The sequence below is a fragment of the Urtica dioica genome, chromosome 4 (genome assembly GCF_054948205.1).
Source record: "Urtica dioica subsp. dioica isolate 48M chromosome 4, U.dioica_male_clone48M_v1_H2, whole genome shotgun sequence".
In the NCBI taxonomy this organism is placed as follows: domain Eukaryota; kingdom Viridiplantae; phylum Streptophyta; class Magnoliopsida; order Rosales; family Urticaceae; genus Urtica; species Urtica dioica.
In genome coordinates this window covers 41,283,483-41,295,157 of record NC_142759.1, presented here as the reverse complement: position 1 = coordinate 41,295,157, position 11,675 = coordinate 41,283,483, and positions in this window count along the sequence as shown.

Below are 11,675 nucleotides of genomic sequence, written 5' to 3'. Positions count from 1 at the left end.
TTGAGTTTGTTGTCGCACGAAAATGAACAACTATTTAAATCCTCGGGCGGTTCGATCCAAGGCCGGACCAAGTGATCGCACCCGGGCCAAGAGTGTGAACCCGGGTGAGGAACAGGAGTGACCGTGTCTTGGTTGTCGGCTGCCTACGTACCCGTGCGTGGGATCAGGTCAGAACGTAGTTCAGGCGTGAAAGACGCAGTATGAGGCGTAGAACCTTGGTGGAGAGGTGTGCTCGACGAAGGAGACGGGGCGCGAGGAGGCCTCGGCAGCGTCTCAGAACCTCGGAGATCGCGTACGCGTCTAGCGTGTTAGACGCACGAGGGGAACTCTAGTCGAGAACCCTAGGGGCGTGCTTGAGCACCGGAGAATGTTCGGTCAGAGGGAGCGACGTCCGGGAAGTCCCCGTGAGTGCTTCGGAACCTCTGAGAACGGGGGAGAGAGAAGAGAGACTGCTTCAGGCCAAATATGGCATCCAGAGAAGCAGAGTAGAGTAAGAAATCGAGCGTGTCGATAGGAGACGAAGGGATGATCTTTCCCTCAATGAGAGGGGGTTTATATAGGTGTTTGAGGACCCTAAGGGGGTCCTTTGGCGTCCATGTGGGACTAGGAACGCGCCCCTTTACAAGAGGAGGCGCAGAACCCACGGCGCAGAATCCGCGGCGCACGATCTGCGTCGCTCATCGCGCGGCGCGGCCTTGGCCGGGCGCTACGCGCGATCCCCAGCGCGCGGCCCTACCGGCGCGGCGCGCGCTGGGCTTTGTTCATGCGGGCTTTTCCCGACCGTCTCGCTTCCGGGCCCGTTGAGCTATTGTGGGCATGGTATTTTGGGTCATGACACAAATTTTTGTTTGACGGATAGGACCCGAGTTGATGCTCGACTCGAGAAGCGATGCTCGACTCGAGGAGACCGACTCGAGGCTCAACTCAAGGAGCGAAGCTCGACTCGAGGAGACCGACTCAAGGCTCAACTCGAAGAGCGAGGCTCGACCCGAGGAACCGACTCAAGTCTCAACTCGAGGGGCTAAGCTCGACTCAAGGAGTCAAGAGTTTGGACGAGGGTTTGGAGGCTTGCCGCTCTTCAGGACCTCCGGCCTGACCATCGGCCCTTTGAGCGACGTACCTTCTCGGTGTCTCGGGTTTTCCGAAAACGACCGACAACATTAGCCCCCCAAGTTCGTCGCTCGGGGAGGTTCCCAGCGATGAACTTTTTGTCCTTCTAGTTGGGTGTTTGAGGAAAATATTTCCCATGTCCCGTCACCCGAGGAAAAATCTTTTCCTCTTTTCTCTTTTTTTTTTTTTTTTTTTTTTTTTGACGAGGCCGCGCGGCGCGCGCCCTGGACGGCCCGACGCGCGCCCTGGACGGCGCGGCGCGCGGGATTAACGCGCGGGGCTGGTTCGCCTTGCGCGGGGGAACTCCGACTTTTTGGAGTATTCCTCCGTTTTTTCTCTTTGTGGCAGTAGGATTTCGACTCCTACCCCCGTAGAAGTCTATAAATAGACCCCTCCCCTTCTCTTGTTCCTCACTTTATTTTTATTTTATTTTTTTTTTCTCTTTTTCTACGCTTGTTTCTTTTTTCTTTTCACATTTGCATTATGGGTGTCCCTCCCCTTTTCTCAACTGAGAATCCCGAGATTGATTTCTCTCTCTTGTTTCAGGGTTCTGAACATGTAGAGGACGATCTCTTCACGGGGTTAGGGGAAATTCCTCTGCACGTGGAAGAGAATCCAAGCGGAGTAGAGCATTGGCTCGAGGAAGGCGAGCTGGGCGCGACCGTGCCTGCTGCTCAGCCTCAAGAAGAGTGTGCGCCAGCTGGGCGCGACACAGGTGGGGAGTTTGATCATCCCACGTCCGGGGAACCTGCCCCTCGTCTCGTGATCAACTTAGTTGGCGAGGGGGTTCGCGACAAAGCCCGCCTTGACGTGACGCAGTCCGACTTGGACCTTCATGGCGCGCCGGGAGATATCACGGACGTGGGTGCGGTGACTCCGCTAGAGTCGGTCCTCGACGAGATTGACTGCGTGGACGTCTTTGGTCCCGAGTCTGAAGATCCCGGAGGCGATTCGGAGACATGTTCGGGGGCCGAAGGCATCGCATCGGAGCGCCCCGAGATACCGTCGGCGGCTGCCGCGGCTGTGTCGGAGGGCAGGGGCCCTTCCGTGGAACCAGGGGGTTCTCAGCCCGAGACCCCTGATGCAGAGGTGTTAGTATCGGCGAGGTCGCTTGCTAAGACGGAGTGGTATCCCGAGGAGGGCTTTGCTGCTCCCGAGGACTTCGATTGTTCGGGGGTCGATGCTTCGTCCCTTACAGGGCGACCGTCCTTTCCGGCCTCGTCGTGGATTTGCCGCAGTTTCGGTTGCAAGTCTCAACTGCGGGTTGCGGCTGCCGTTTCAACCCATCGTTCAGCAGCTTCTCGCCCGTCTGGGGGTGCACGCGTGTCAGATGAGTCCGGCGTTCTACCGCATCGTGGCCATGTGCCACATGGAGTGGCATTGCCAGACTGAGCGGGTGATGACCGTGAGCGACTTTCGTAATCTCATCACGATCTTCCCTGCGTCCGGGCAGCCTGGTTTCTTCATGGCCCGCGATCGCCGGAACACTAAGCTGATCATGGATTTAGAGAAGTATAACCGACGACCGTGGGTGTGGGTCTCGGCGGAGGCTTTTGGCGATGCGCCGCTTCGGTTCGGTCCCTTGGCCGAATTTTCCGCTGACGCGGGGGCTGATGACCTCGACTTCGTGAAGGAGATCCGGGGAAGTTCGGAGGCTTGGAAAGCCGTCGAACGATTTCGTTCCCCTGAGCTGATGGCTTCCACCGGGTAGTTCCCGCCGTTTCCACCTGGCCGGGGCGACAGTCAACGGACCGAGAGTGCTCCCAGTGCCGCATCATCTCTCTCGAGCGGCGGTCTTCAAGGTATGTCGACGTTTCGCACTTTTTGTTTTTGTTCTTAGCTTAGGGTTTTGACTTTGTTGCTCTTGTAGTCTCTTCGGCTAGGGCGAGGGCTCGAGCGCGTTTAGCGAAGGCTTCCCGAGACCCGAAGTCGTTGGCGGTGGTCCGTTGTCGGATCGCTGCGCGGAACGGTCGGGAGAAGCCCGATACCGACCATCGGGCGGAGAGGGGTCCTCGCGCTTCTTTGAAGCGACCCTCCTCCTCGGCTCTGCCCGACACGTCCTCGGACTCCAAGCGTGTGAACTCGATGGTCGACGTGGAGGCTGCGGAGGTTAGGGGGGAATGTTCCCTGGGCCTTGCTCAATCTTCAATGAAGATGTGGAAGAGTGTTGTGGCCAGCAGCGACGTGGAGTCCTTTCGTCACGGCGTTTCCGATGCACAGAGAGTGAGTTTCTCTTGCTTCGCTTGTTATGAATCTATCTTTCGCTAAATTGTCTTTTTGCCTTCTCAGGTGCTTGCTCGAGCGACCCGGGGCGAGAAGATCCTTCATGACCTCATTAGGCGAATGAGCCGTGCCCAGGAGGAGCTTGCTCAAGCGAAGTCTGAGCTGGCCCACGCCGAGCGAGGTTCTCACTCAAAGGCGGAGTTTGCGAGTCTCCACGAGCAGCTTCAGGAGGCTCGCGTGGAATTGGGAGTTACTCGCGGCAAGTGCGACCGTGCTCAGGCGGCGGTGGCGAAGATGGCTGAGGAGCTAACGACGGAACGTCAAGCTCTTGAAGTGGCGACTCGATCGGCGGAGATCTTCCGGAGGGAAGCGCGGGACCTTCGACGCCAGTTGGAATCGCGCACAGAAGAAGTCAGCATTCTCCAGGGCCAGCTTACATCGAGCGAGGCTGCCCGTGTTCGAGCGGAGCGTGAGCGCGACTCCTTGGCGGAGGAGGTGGTTCGGGTCTCCGCGGAGAAGGCTGCGGCGGAACAGCTTGCGTCTGACCTTCAAGACGACTTTGATGTCGGAGTCGAGGAGGCAAGACATGCAGCGGCGGTGGAGTGTCGGGACGCCACGGCTACCGAGAATGTTTCTCGGGGGGTCACCTTCCACTTCTTCGACTCGTTGTTCCCACCACTCGACGGAGCTGATCCCGTAGGCGATGATCGCGCCGAGTGACATTTTTCCTCTTTATTTTTCTCGCGCAAGTGTTTAGCGCATGCTTTTTAGGTTTTTCCATTCAGCGCACCAGTTTTAGCGCTTGCTTACTAGGATTTTTCCCTTTAGCGCACTTGTCTTAGTGCATGCTTTCTAGGATTTGACGCAGTTGCCCCTTTCTTCTATGAGAAGTTATTTATTTATTTTTATGAATGTTTTTGCTCATTCGTTTGTCATGGCATGTTTAGATAGGCAAGTGTTTGTGTCAATGGTCTTGCCGATTCTTTTACCTCAGCAGGATACCTTTTCTGACGCGCCAGTCACTCGGATGGTTCGCGTTTAAGTTTTTCAACTGCGAGTCAGCCATGCTACGTAGACGCCTTACGTGTGCCGGATTGTGCCACGTGGACGTCTCAGGTCGCGACAGGTAGGCGTTTTAAGCGCGCCATGTAGGCGTCTTGAGTGCGCCATGTAGGCGTCTTGGGTTGCGCCATGTAGGCGTCTTACGTGCGCCATGTAGGCGTCTTAAGTGCGCCATGTAGGCGTCTTAGGTTGCGTCATGTAGGCGTCTTACATGCGCCATGTAGGCGTCTTAAGTGCGCCATGTAGGCGTCTTAGGTTGCGCCATTTAGGCGTCTTACGTGCGCCATGTAGGCGTCTTAAGTGCGCCATGTAGGCGTCTTAGGTTGCGCGTTGTAGGCGTCTTATAGGTTGCGCCTTTACGCGTCTTACGTGCGCCATGTAGGCGTCTTAAGTGCGCCATGTAGGCGTCTTAGGTTGCGCCATGTAGGCGTCTTATAGGTTGTGCCTTTACGCGTCTTACATGCGCCATGTAGGCGTCTTAAGTGCGCCATGTAGGCATCTTAGGTTGCGCCATTTAGGCATCTTACGTGCGCCATGTAGGCGTCTTAGGTTGCGCCATGTAGGCGTCTTAGGTTGCGCCATGTAGGCGTCTTATAGGTTGCGCCTTTACGCGTCTTACGTGCGCCATGTAGGCGTCTTAAGTGCGCCATGTAGGCGTCTTAGGTTGCGCCATGTAGGCGTCTTAGGTTGCGCCATTTAGGCATCTTACGTGCTCCATGTAGGCGTCTTAGGTTGCGCCATGTAGGCGTCTTATAGGTTGCGCCTTTACGCGTCTTACGTGCGCCATGTAGGCGTCTTAAGTGCGCCATGTAGGCGTCTTAGGTTGCGCCATGTAGGCGTCTTATAGGTTGCGCCTTTACGCGTCTTACGTGCGCCATGTAGGCGTCTTAAGTGCGCCATGTAGGCGTCTTAGGTTGCGCCATGTAGGCGTCTTATAGGTTGCTCCATGTAGGCGTCTTACGTGCGCTATGTAGGCGTCTTAAGTGCGCCATGTAGGCGTCTCATAGGTTGCGCCTTTACGCGTCTTACGTGCGCCATGTACGCGTCTTAAGTGAGCCATGTAGGCGTCTTAGGTTGCGCCATTTAGGTGTCTTACGTGCGCCATGTAGGCGTCTTAGGTTGCGCCATGTAGGCGTCTTAGGGTGCGCCATGTAGGCGTCTTAAGTGCGCCATGTAGGCGTCTTAGGTTGCGCGTTGTAGGCGTCTTATAGGTTGCGCCTTTACGCGTCTTACGTGCGCCATGTAGGCGTCTTAAGTGCGCCATGTAGGCGTCTTAGGTTGCGCCATGTAGGCGTCTTATAGGTTGCGCCTTTACGCGTGTTACATGCGCCATGTAGGCGTCTTAAGTGCGCCATGTAGGCGTCTTAGGTTGCGCCATTTAGGCATCTTACGTGCGCCATGTAGGCGTCTTAGGTTGCGCCATGTAGGCGTCTTAGGTTGCGCCATGTAGGCGTCTTATAGGTTGCGCCTTTACGCGTCTTACGTGCGCCATGTAGGCGTCTTAAGTGCGCCATGTAGGCGTCTTAGGTTGCGCCATGTAGGCGTCTTATAGGTTGCGCCTTTACGCGTCTTACGTGCGCCATGTAGGCGTCTTAAGTGCGCCATGTAGGCGTCTTAGGTTGCGCCATGTAGGCGTCTTATAGGTTGCTCCATGTAGGCGTCTTACGTGCGCTATGTAGGCGTCTTAAGTGCGCCATGTAGGCGTCTCATAGGTTGCGCCTTTACGCGTCTTACGTGCGCCATGTACGCGTCTTAAGTGAGCCATGTAGGCGTCTTAGGTTGGGCCATGTTGGCGTTTTATAGGTTGCGCCTTTACGCGTCTTACGTGCGCCATGTAGGCATCTTAAGTGCGCCATGTAGGCATCTTAGGTTGCGCCATTTAGGTGTCTTACGTGCGCCATGTAGGCGTCTTAGGTTGCGCCATGTCGGCGTCTTAGGGTGTGCCATGTAGGCGTCTTAGGTTGCGCCATGTAGGCATCTTATAGGTTGCGCCATGTAGGCGTCTTACGTGCGCCATGTAGGCGTCTTAAGTGCGCCATGTAGGCCTCTTAGGTTGCGCCATTTAGGCGTCTTACGTGCGCCATGTAGGCATCTTAGGTTGCGCCATGTAGGCGTCTTAGGTTGCGCCATGTAGGCGTCTTATAGGTTGCGCCATGTAGGCGTCTTACGTGCGCCATGTAGGCGTCTTAAGTGCGCCATGTAGGCGTCTTAGGTTGCGCCATTTAGGCATCTTACGTGCGCCATTTAGGCATCGTAAGTGCGCCATGTAGGCGTTTTAAGTGCGACATGTAGGCGTCTTAGGTTGCGCCATGTAGGCGTCTTAAGATATTTGGTGGAGCGTGTTCTTTTGAGAGTTTCCTTACCATAGCTAGCCCCCCCAAGTTTTTGGGTTATAAGTTAATTGTTGATAACCAGAAAACTCGCATAAAACGGAATTTGAAACGGAAAACTCGAGTTTTATTACTTTTGCGAAAAACTTGCGAGAAAATTAAAATCCAAAAACATTGGCTCGTAGGCCTTATTGAAAATGGGAAATAAAAGCGATAAAAATGCGGGGAACGCTAGCTAGTGGTAGTACTGCCTCAGGTGCTCCGCGTTCCACGGGTGGCGAATCGGAGTTCCATCCGTGTGCTCGATGTAGTATGTCCCGTCGTGAATGACTTTGCGGACTCTGTAAGGGCCTTCCCAGTTCGGGCCTAGGACGCCGGCGCCTTGGAGTTGTGTGTTCTGGAACACTCGTCTGAGGACGAGGCTTCCGACGGCAAAGGTTCGCCTTTTGATCTTGGAGTTGTAGTATCTTTCGACCTTGCGCTTCTGTGCGGCGAGGCGTCTGAATGCTTCCGCTCTCTTTACATCGATCAGGTCCAACTCAAGGCGCATGGCCTCGACGTTGTCCGCTTCGTCGAACGTGTCGATTCGGAACGTGGGTATCTCGGTTTCAATTGGAACCATGGCCTCGACCCCATATGCAAGGGAGAATGGCGTCTCGCCGGTGGCGTTTCGCGCGATTGTCCTATACGCCCATAGGACGAATGGCAATTCCTCGGCCCAGGCGCCTTTCTTGTCTTCGAGCTTCTTTTTCAGGTTGCTCTTGATAGTCTTGTTGACTGCCTCGACTTGGCCGTTATCTTGAGGGTGATGCGGCGAGGAGAAGGTCTTGCTGATCTTCAATTGATCGCAGATATCTCTTACTCGCGCGTTGTCAAATTGTGCTCCGTTGTCGGTCACAATCGAGGCGGGGATACCGTGCCTGCATATGATGCTTTTCCAGATGAAGTTTGTCGTGTTTGCTTCAGTTATTCTGGCAAGCGGCTCGGCCTCTACCCACTTAGTGAAGTAGTCGATGGCGATAATGGCGTACTCGTATTGCTTTGGCGCTCTAGGGAGCTTATCAATGATGTCCACGCCCCACTTAGCAAAGGGACGTGGGACAACGATGCTGCTTAATGGGGTCGGGGGCTGTCGCAGATTTTCCGCGAAGCACTGGCATTTATCGCAACGCCTTGCCCATTCGCAAGCATCTCGCTTCATGGTAGGCCAGAAATAGCCTTGCTTAAGCGCTTTGAGCGCAAGGGAAGTTCCAGCGGCGTGGTTCCCGCAGATGCCCTCATGAATTTCGCGGAGGACCTTGGTCGACTCAACGCTACCGAGGCACCGGAGCAGCGGCGTCGAGTAACCGCGCTTATAGAGTATGCCCTCACGGAGCGTGTATTTGGATGCTAAGGCCGTCAGTTTATCGGCTTCCTTGCGGTCTTCGGGGAGTTCCCCTCTTCGCAAAAACTCGACAATTGAGTCCCTCCAAGTGGGCTGAGATGCCACCTCTACGGTCCCGACTTCGTCTCGGGAGACGGATGGCCGTGGGAGAAATTCAATGGGTACGGTCCCCAATCCGTCTTCGTCGATGCCAGATCCGAGGCGAACAAGCGCGTCAGCCTCCGAATTTTGTTCTCTTGGGATTTGGTGAATCTCGAACCAAGAGAAGGCATCGAGTTTGGAGTTTGTCTTAGCCAGGTACGCAACCATATTAGGTTCCTTGGAGGTGTAATCTCCTTTAACCTGGTTTACGATCAACTGCGAGTCGCAGTGTATTCGCAGGTTATGGGAGCCGAGTTTCTGTGCCAGCTCTATCCCTACAATGAACGCTTCGTATTCAGCTTCATTGTTGGAGGCTTGGAAGCTGTAGTGAAGGGCGTATCGCAGCTTTTCCCCGTCGGGGTTAATCAAAATTATTCTGGCGCCAGCCTCCCGAGCGTTAGATGCCCCATCTACGTATAGCTCCCAGATGGGACCCGTTGGGTCTACCTTCCTTTTCCGAGTTAACGCATCATCGTTCAAGTCAGTTCCGCTTTTCCCATATCGGGAGTATAAGAGAATTCTGCCACGAAGTCGGCTAAGGCCTGCCCCTTTAAAGCCGTTCTTGGGTGGAACTCAATCCCGTACTCGCTCAATTCTTGGGACCAGATCGCCATGCGAGTCGATGTTCCCTTTTGAAGAGCTTTACCGATTGGATGCTCAGTTCGCACCGTGATTGGGTGAGCTTGGAAGTACGGTCGTAGCTTCTTAGCTGCCGTTACGAGAGCCAGAGAAAGTTTCTCTATCTCGGTGTATCGCGTTTCCGCGTCGAGTAAGGCTTTGCTCACGTAGTAGATCGGCCATTGGACCTTGTTTTCTTCGCGGACAAGGACAGCACTTACAGCTCTTTCAGAGACGGCGAGATACACGTATAGCGTCTCGCCCTCTCTCGGTTTAGAGAGGAATGGTGGAGACCCAAAGTAAGCCTTCATTTCCTGGAAGGCATTTTCGCATTCGTCCGTCCACTCAAAGCCGTCCGTCTTCTTCAGAGCTTTGAAGAACGGTTGTCACTTGTCGGTGGCTTTAGACACGAAGCGTGTCAGAGCGGCAATCCGACCGGGCAGGCTTTGTACCTCTTTGACTCGTCTTGGCGACTTCATTTCAAGGAGTGCCTTGATTTTTTCCGGGTTCGCCTCTATGCCTCGTCGGCTGACGATGTAACTGAGGAACTTCCCGGATTCAACCCCGAATACGCATTTGTTGGGGTTGAGCTTCATTTTATATCGGCGGAGGATTGTGAACATCTCCCTTAGGTCGCGTACGTGATTGGTTGCCAGTAGGCTTTTAACGAGCATGTTGTCCACGTATACTTCCATTGTCTTGCCGATTTGATCGGCGAAGATCCGATTTACCAAGCGCTGGTACGTTGCTCCCGCATTCTTAAGGCCGAAAGGCATGACCTTGTAACAATAGAGACCTCGATCGGTGACAAAGGTCGTCTTAATTTGATCGGGCTCGTGCATTCGAATTTGGTTGTAGCCTGAATAGGCATCCATGAAGCTTAGAAGTTCATGGCCGGCCGTGGCGTCCACCAGTTGTTCGATGCGCGCGAGTGGAAAGTAGTCCTTAGGGCAGGCTTTGTTAAGATCTTTGTAGTCTATACAAATTCGCCACTTCCCGTTAGGCTTTTTCACCATTACCACGTTGGCGACCCACTTGGGATATTTAGCTTCTCGAATGAAGTTTGCGGTGAGGAGTTCCTCGACCTCTTCATTTATGACCAGGTACCGTTCCGGGTTGAACGTTCATCTAGCCTGCACTTTTTCGGCGACTTTTGGGTCGTCGTTCAGTCGATGCACTATTACCTCGGGATCTATTATGGGCATGTCTGCATGAGTCCATGCAAAAACATCCTTGAACTCCCTGAGGAAGGCAGTAAGCTGAGTTTTGATGGCGAGTGGAAGTCGGGTGCCGACCTTTACAACCTGATCAGGCTTAGACTCGTCCAGGACGATTGGCACAAGATCATCGGAGGTTTCCACCTTGAGTCCTTCGATTTCATCCCGGGGGTCAAGTTCTCCGAACTTCCTTGCATCCCTTGGGTTGCATGGGTAATCGTCTTCCAGTTGGAAGATTGTGTTGACCGCTTTTCCCGCGGATTTGCCATCAACTCCTTGCACGTAGCATATTCTGGCTTGGGATTGGTCTCCAGCCATAATGCCAATTCCCTCTTCGGTGGGGAATTTCACCAGTAGGTGATACGTGGAAGTGATTGCCCTTAGCCGGTTCAACGTGGGTCGCCCAATGATTAAGTTATAGGGCGACTCCTGGTCAACCACTAGGAATGGGACCATGTGAACGGCCTCAATTCCTCCAGGGGTCCCAAAAGTGACCGGCAGGTCAATGATGCCCTCGGTCATAACCTTTTCCCCTGTGAACCCAAACAAAGGCGTTTGGGTCAGAGTCGGGCGCAGCCCCCGAGCTTCATGCGCTCTAGGGTGGACTTGAAAATTATGTCGGCAGCGCTGCCGTTATCGATGAGAACCCTTTTCACCAGGTTATTAGCCACTTGGGCTTTGAGCACGATCGCGTCGTTGTGCGGATGCACAACTCGCTTGGCCTCCTCATTGGTGAAATACATCGTCTCGTGAGGCACGGACGGAGGTTCTTCATATGTGAAGTTGACGTGCATAGCAGCGTCTTCCTGAGTCACGTCCCTAAGGAATTTCTTCCGTTGTCGGGCTGAATCTCCATCTTGTGGTCCTCCCAATATGGTGGTTACCACGTGGAGTTGTGGATTGGCGTTGGCAGCAGCCGTGGTTCGGTCGGCGGCAGCGGCTGTTCCTCCTCCTTGACCAGACTGTTGTCTGTTCGCGGTGGGGCCCGCAGCGCTAATCATGCGTAACACGAACTCCTTCAGCTCACCCCGTTGGATCAAAGCCTCGATCTGCCTTTTAAGGTTGTAGCATTCAGAGGTCAAATGACCGTATTCCCGATGGAACTCACAATATCTGGATCGATCGCGAGTTGCGGGATCCTTTTTCATTGGAGCTGGGGGCGTGAACTTGTCACGTGCCAGAGCTAAGATCCTTTCCGACGCTGTGTTAAGCGGTGTGAACGACGAGTATCCTTTGATGTTTTCCGCAAGTCGCGGTTTCTGAGGTACAGGGGGTTGGTTGCTAGAAACCTGGTTCCCCTTGTTTCGCCTTTTACGAGGTTCGTTCTGCTCGCGGCTAGGTTCTTCTCGATGGCGAGAGCTTTGATTAGTGCTCTTGCGGCCGTCGAGGTAATCTTCGACTCCCATGAAGGTCTTAGCTCGAGTCATTAACTCGGCCATGGTAGAAGGGACACGGCCGACGACAGACTTGAGGAAGTCACTTGTGCGCAAGCCTTCTACGATAGCGGCAATTGCGTCACCGTCGTCAAAGCGGTCGACCTTGCGAGGTATCGTCTAAGAGACTCTCCACTCTCTTGCCTGATTGACCACA